Source organism: Lolium perenne, chromosome 4, assembly GCF_019359855.2.
Source record: "Lolium perenne isolate Kyuss_39 chromosome 4, Kyuss_2.0, whole genome shotgun sequence".
NCBI lineage: Eukaryota > Viridiplantae > Streptophyta > Magnoliopsida > Poales > Poaceae > Lolium > Lolium perenne.
This window is the reverse complement of record NC_067247.2, coordinates 4,919,011-4,927,180: the sequence shown is the minus strand read 5'-3', so window position 1 is coordinate 4,927,180 and position 8,170 is coordinate 4,919,011.

The window sequence follows — 8,170 nt, the reverse complement described above, 5'->3', positions numbered from 1 at the left end:
CGTCGGCGTCCCTGACCGGGTCGAGGAGGTCGGTGCTGTCATCAGAGTCGAACTCCTCGTCGGAGCTCGAGGCCGGGGGAGGTGGAGTGGGAGGTGGAGGTGGAGGCGCGGCAGCCTGGCCGCGGCCGGCGCTGCTCATGGTGGCTCCGGTGGAGTCTGAGTGGCAGCGGCGCTACAGTGGTGGTTGTGCGGCAGCTAGGGTTTTGTAGGGAGGAGATGAGATGCTCGCGCCCCTGTTTATATAGATCGGAGGCAGGGCGACGGCCGCGGCACGCGTGGCATCGCCATTACTTCGAGCGCAGAGGTAGGCGACGGCCGCGCGCCACGCGAGGCATCGCCATTTACCCGGCCGTAGACTGCCGAAGCGACGCCTCAGCGCCAGTACTGGCGGAGAAGACGCATCGACGCTGGGTCACTGCCAGGCGGGCCAGACGAAACATCCGCCAGACGCGAGCGGACACTTTGCACGTCCGCGCAGCGTCCATAGAGACGCATCCGAGGCGCATATTTGGGCCAGGTTTGCGTCGCCGCGGACGGCCCGGTCACTTTGCGTCGTCCCGCTGGAGGTGGTACCAGACGCATTTTTTGGCCCAGCGGAGGCAAACGGTCGCTCAGCAGCCGTTTGCGTTGTGCCGCTGGAGATGCCCTAAGGGTTGCCCACATGTCCTTATCCCGCCGACACTTTGGTACATGGCTTCAAATTCAAATTCATAAGTTATTCAAATTCATATTCAAATTCATATGTAAATTATACTTTTATTGGATAGAGATTTCTTTTCTGGACATTTTGATATATCATATGACATTTTTTGATTTGAAATAAGGCGGGAAACGAAAATAATTTGAAAGGGCACATACAAATTTGCCTTTGGTCCCGGTTCATGCCACGAACCGGGACTAAATGCCTATTTTGCGCGCGCAGCGAAAAACACAGCGAAAATGGGCCTTTAGTCCCGGTTCGTGCCACGAACCAGGACCAAAGGGGGGGGCCTATAACAGTTACCACTTCGTCTCCGCGGAGATCAATCCCGCGGAGACGAAGCGCACACACGCCGCCAGGCTGCCGCGCTCCGCCACGCTCAGCCGCTGCCGCCACCGCCGCGCCGCGTGCGCCTCCGCCACTCCGCCTCCTCTTCTCCACCCGCCGCCGCCCGTGCCGCCCGCGCCCTCCTCTTCTCCACCCGCGCCCTCCTCTTCTCCACCCGCCGCCGCCCGCGCGTCGGCCACCAGCGCCGCCCATGCAGCTCGCGCCTTCCTCCTCGACCGCCGCCGCACGACGCCGCGCGCCGGCTGCGTCGGCCGCACTCCGCCTTCCTCCTCGACCGCCGCCTCCTCTCCGCCGGCAAGGTGAGGCACCGGCCCGGCCGGCCTCCCCCTTAACTTTTCTTTTCTCATGTATTATTGTTATTTATATTTGTTAATTAGTGTATATATGTTAATTAGTATATTCTTAGTATATTAATTGTTAGTATAGTTGTTAGTATAGTTAATTAGAAAAATTGTTAGTATAGTTGTTAATTAGTATAGTTGTTAGTATATATTGTTAGTATATAGTTGTTAGTATATTGTTAGTATAGTTAATTAGAAAAAATTTGTTATATAAAAAATAGTGAAATTTATATTAGTTAGAAATAATAGTTAGAAAAATTAGTTAGAAATATTAGTTACAAATATTAGTTAGAAGCATTTGTTAGATAAAAATTTATATGTTAGAAAAAAGTAGTGAAAATTATAGTTAGAAAAATTTGTTAGATAAAAATGTATATGTTAGAAAAAAATAGTGAAAAGTAGTAATATTTGTTAGAAATAAGTTATTCAAATTCAATATTATATTTTTTAGTTTGCATAGCAACGATGCCGCGCCTGCCGCGTCCTGGAGCTAGGACCGTTCTGGACTAGATGCTGCTGATGGGGGAGGTTCGGGACTGGGCTCCGCCGGGGTGGCACTGGGAGGTGTTATCTTCCGGGGCGCGCACCTTGGTGCAGAATCCGGGTCCCATCGTCGACCCGGATATTCTTTGGTGGAGGTCGCGTGGGCCACGGTCGTTTCAGAGGGAGTCGGCCCCGCAAGAGGTGGTAGCTCAGCGCATTAGAAAGGAGGACGAGCACGTTCGCCGTTACATGTATGCGTTAGACACCATGTATTGGACCGGATGGTCAGTTATGCGGGGATCTCACATTAGCTGTGATCCTGTTATTGTTCCGTGGCTTTGGGTGTTCAGCCGGCGTGGCTCAGGACTCGGTCGGCGCCGTTGAGAGGTTCTAGTAGTGATGTATTAGGGTTAAATAAACATGGACCCGAGCTATGTATGCATGTAACTGCACTATCTGCTTTCACTACATTATCGATCCTTAATTAATAACTATATATGTAACTCCAATTTTAGTTTTCTGCATTATCCTTAATTAATATCTATGTATGTGATCATATGATGGTTCCTGTAACTTGCAAGTCGTTGCAGAAAGCATGGAGGGACACAGAGACGAAGCCCAAGAAGAATTCATGGCTAACCTCATAAAAACGGTACTCTGGATGATGGCGGCGGCGGTATTCCGGATGATGGCGGTGACGATATCACCGTAACTTTTTGAATGACTCCGGTGAGGGAGCGGAGAATATTGAGCGAAGAGAAGATAGCTCCGGTGAGGAAGAAGATCATAATGGCTCCGGTGATGGAACCGTAGTTATCACCGAGGTATATAAATTAAGCCGCTGCTGACTAGATGCATTAACTAATTTGTATTGACGATGAATTATTTCTTTTTTAGCCCTCCGGATCTAGCAATTCTTCTGTAAAGTCGAAGCGAGGCCCGGCCAAAATATTGACCGATGGTGTTAGGCGCGACATCACCAAGATCGATCAGAGTGGTAAACCGATTGCTCACGAGAAGCATGCAAAATTATTTATAAGTCAATGCGGAGTGCTTGTTAGGGACTGCATCCCGATCACCGTTCAAGAATGGCACAAGCCGAAGGGAGAGTCTGATGAAGCAGCTGCAGGTCATTATATCGATGATGTAGCCAAACGCAGCCTCTTAACCAAGATGATGGCACATTTCAACCTACCTCCAGAGGAGGATGCCGATGAAAAGGCAAAGATGGAGAAGGCAGTCCATGACTTTGCTTTGAAGAAGATGGCCGAACTATTCAAGCACCACAAGAAAATATTACGCAGCCTTATCAAGAAAAAGAAGACTCCAGACTTCAATGCAGGGTATGAGAAGGTAAAAGATCACTGGGGCGAATTCATGAAGTACAACACGGAGTCAGAAGAATTTAAGAAAAGGTCGGCAACAAATAAGGCAAATGCTGCGTTGAAGAAATATCACCAAATTATGGGTCCGGGTGGCTACAGGGCTAACCGGCCTAAGTGCCAGGCAGCTGAGGCGGAACTGGTCAAGAAAGGGATCCGATTAGGGACACACGGTTGGATCGAACGGTCGAAGGATTGGTTCTACGGGATTGGGGGAAGGTTGCACCCAGAAACAGGGAAGTGTATCTATAATAAAGAACATCTGAAGCACCCCATTCAAACCCTTGAACAAGCACATAGGGACGTGGAGGAGGGGAGGTTCCACCCCGAAAGAGAGAACGACGAGCTGACACGCGCCCTTGGGAACAAAGAACACGGCGGACGAACACGAGGCACAGAAGGCTCCTTTCCGTGGAAGTATGGCTTTCCTCCGGAAAGGAAGAGATTTCCTGATAAAAGCCATGCGAGGAGAAAGGCAAGGGAAACAGCCCGCATAGCATCCTTAGAGAATTCTATGAGCGCCCTTCAAGCCACCGTTGCCCAAGTAACTCAAGTACTTACATCCCAGATGGCTCAGGGGCAGCATGTAGATGCTGCATTGCTCGATGCTATCGTCCCACTGCAATCTCAACACCGGAAAAGTAGCGTGGCTTCCACTCAGCAGGATAATGATGATGAACAGGTGATTGAGCCTCCTCGCTACCCCCCGTGGATGATCTCACTGAGAGCCGTCCTTGTGAGCTGCATGTTAAATGTTTCAACCTATCCTTCAAGGCGGTGGTCGGCAATCTCTTACCTACAAGAACTTACCATTGCCGTCCGGTCCAAGACGGCTATGCTGTTGTGATGGTGGATGAAGTGATGGTACATTATGAGCAGTTGATCCTTGAGCAACCTGCAGGTGAAGATGGGGAAATCAAAGAACTGGGAGAAGCCCTTAGAACCACCGTTCAATGGCGAAAGGAGAACATTGCGTTTCCAGGTTCGAAGCCAAGCAGGCCACCTCCAGCTCGTTCTCCGCCTCCTCCGCCGTCTCCGCTGCAGTCTCCTCCGCGTGATGATTCTCCTCTGCCCAATGATGATTCTCCTATGCGTGATGATTCTCCTGTGCATGAGCAGTCTCCTCAGGCTTCGCCGTCTCCTCCGCGTGAGAATACTCCGCCGCCTCCTCCTTGTCAGGAGACTCCTCCAAGTATGCAACCACCTAAGCAAAAGAGGAAGAGTACCACGGCAAGTATTAAAGCTCCGAAGAGATCATCAGCTCCGAAGAGGTCCAAGACTCCAGATTTGTTACCATATGAGATGACTGATGAGCAAAGCGACGCAATCGCAGACGCCCAGCTGAAGGCGTTTCTTGCGCCGAAGAAGCCTCCGCCAAAGGTTTTTATAGCACCGAATACAATGAAGCACTTTGCCGAGACGAGACAAAAGAAAGCTGAGTTGTCAAGTGATTATGACCGCTCTCTTGGACAGTCCTCTAGAGCGAGAAAAGCAAAAAAAATTGCCCAGCTCGGACAACAGGAAAATCAGTCCTTACCCCCCTTCGTCGTGCAGTCCTATGATGATCCAGAGACGGCATCGATGATAGAACGAGCGGCTAGAGGTCAGGGAGCAGATGTTCAGTACGAAGATTACTATCCAATGGCTGAAGTCGTAAACAAGTATAGATACGGACATAATCTCGTCAAACCTAGCCAGTTCGCGCGTCTAGGGACTCAGATGCGAAGGTTGCATAAATGGTACCTGCAAGCCTGTCGAAACTGTGAACGCTACCTCACGGTGGCAGTTGGAGACGAGCATTACTTCCGGGGGAAGGAGGAGATAAACCTTGAGTTTGAAGAACTATTTCAGTTATTCAATCAAGACGCCCTCGACAAATCTATCATCAGTTGCTACTACCTGTAAGTGATTTATTTATACAATTAAGTCTGTATAGCTCTGCTCATTCATTTGCACTAACAATTATCCTCACTATATTCTTTTTGTACGCTATATATTATGCAGAATGAAGATGCTCGAATGCAAAAGAGGCAAGCTCTATGACACCGGGTTCATTGACCCAAACACCGTTCATGAAGTTACGGTTTGACATTACGCCAAGGACACAGAGGACAACTTGCTAATATTTTTACAGAAGCAAGCAAACAAAGAGGAAATATCCTTTCCTTACAACTTCAAGTGAGTGTTATAATTGTCTTACATACATTCGATGTCGCTTACTCGATGTAAAGTCTAAATAATCCGGCGAGTTATGCGTGTGCAGCTTCCACTATATTCTCCTAATCATTAAGCTTAACAAAGGATTAGTACTTGTCATGGACTCGAAACGTAAAGAACATGGGAAATGGGTGAACATGACTGCCCTGCTCCGGAGGTAATTTCAATCAATATCGTATCGGCATCTTCATATGTTCTCATTCGATGATATCATCAACTAATCAATAACTCATTTAACTCATTTTTTCTTTGCCGGGCAGGGCTTGGAAACGGTTCACCAATACTGTTCCGGGTAAATGGAAACTGGAGCTTACATTTAAAGATCAGCCTGTAAGTAGTACTATATATATAGCTATGTCCGCTAATCTCTTTGATATTTTGTTTCAATACCATGCTTGATTATTAGTTTGATCGAACTATTTTTTCGTAAAGTGTTTGAAGCAGGAAGCCGGGAATAACTTATGTGGATACTACGTCTGCGAGTTCATTCGCGAGATGACCTATCACAGGGAACCGGACGAGGCTATATCCGCCATTCGTGTACGTGAACAATTTTTTTGTAAAGTGTTTGAAGCAGGAACCCGGGAATAACTTATTCCCGGGTACACGAATAACTTATTCGTGTACCCGAGAGTCCCGCAGGCGTTCCATCTAATTTTTTTTTTAATTTAGATGGAACGCCTGCGGGACTCTCTCCTATCGGAGAATCGCATACGAGCAATTCAAGAGAAACTTGCGGGATTCTTTCTTACCAAGGCCATAGCTCGAACTGGAGAATACCATCGGGAGTTCGTATTTAAGAATTATTAGGGATATGAATAGATATGATACCTTTGGTCCCGGCTTCATATATTGTAAACATGCATTACTTGTACTGTATTTCATGATGATGTCTATATATACATAACGATGTTTGTGGTTTCTTGAATGATGTATGCATTGCAGATTTGAATGAATAATATAAAACCGTGAAACGCGGCAGATAAACGGCCAGCTCCACCCTAAACCTCTGCCGCGGCAGAAAAACGGCCAATTTCTCTGCAACGGCAGAGACCCTCCAGTCCCGGTTCGTCTCACGAACCGGGACCAAAGGTCCTCCACCAGGAGCCCCCTGGCCGCACCACGTGGCGGGGCCTTTGGACCCGGTGCACATTTGAACCGGGACCAAAGGGCCTTTAGTCCCGCCTGTTTGGTCCCGGTTAAAAAACCGGGACTGATGGCCTAAATGAACCGGGAGTGAAGCCCCGTTTTCCACCAGTTTTTTTTATATACAACCGTACAAACAAGGTTCCTTTGCATGCATACATACATACACTAGGCATGCATGTGCTTGAGCCAACCATAAGACTGTCCAACGTATTTGGTCCCTTGTCCTATTCCTTCTTCCCTTGCAGTTATCAGTAAGGGAAGATCCAATAGAGTCCAGTAGACTATGAGATGGAGCTCTATATGTCTACATATGTGGAACTACATGTAGACCTCATATGCTACCAGATCGGTCCTTCTATCCTGCCTTGTCTTGTTCCTTGTTGTTTTCCCCCAATCAGATTTGTAGTGTACATGATAAAAAAGGACAGAGTAAATATAATTACGTCTCAATCAAAGGCAAAATGCTGGAGCTTATGTGCACACAGTGGAAGACAGTTGAACATGAGATGTATGCTCCATGATCAATCGCTCTACATGTCCCGATCATGGACAGCATTTTGTTTAGTTAGAGGAGTACTGTCTAGAAAGTAGGTTAATTTCAATAGTAGTAATTAATTGGCAAGTAGGAAATAAAAACTCGAATTTGGGGTTATTTTTGCATATATTGTGTACGAGCGACCAGTTAATTATATGTGTGGTCCTGTAATATTCTACATGTGGTAAGCTGGATCGCCAAATCTTATGTTGTAATTCTTTTTGATACCTACTGTCGGTTTACCTTATTTAGCAAGCAGCAAGCGAAGTTGTGCAGCTTCATTACTTTGCCTTCTAGCTAGGATTCCAGCGTCCAACTGGGTCTTAAAGAAAATTTTGAGAGCTTGGTTGGTTGTTATGCTGGTGATTGTGCACTAATCATGTATACTTAGTCCACAAATGATTGCAGTAGTACAACCCCAAGTACTACCTAGTGCATGTAGTCCCAACGACAATCGAGAATCTAAAGAAGCAACACCAGAAAAAAAAAGATGGAAGAAAAGAGAATAGATGAGGTGGACCAGATTGCATGATTTTTATTCCCGAAGTCATTATTTGTAACAATGCACTTTGTACTTATATATATGTGGAGCTATAGCTAATAACATGTCTACTACCTCCATCCCAAAGCTTAAGATTTTTTTTTTTAAAGTGAAAGCAAGTAAAGTTTGACCAAACATTTAGAACAATCTATTAACAAATATTATATTTTGTAGATACCACACAGAAATATATTTCATTATCTATTTAATGATATTAATTTTATATTTTCCATGTTAATGATTTTTGGTAAAAGATTAGTCAAATTTGACATAGTTTGACTTTCTAAAAATAATATAAGCCTTAAGATTTGGGATGGAGGTAGTACTAATTAAACCCTTACATTGTTTTAGCAACTTAACTAACTCAAATGTAATCAAATATGCAATGCATTTCTTTGCATGGAATTAAGTAGGCATTCACTCTATGTTGATTTATAAGTAGCGCTGACCAGATGGACTCATGGTTAGATGGAC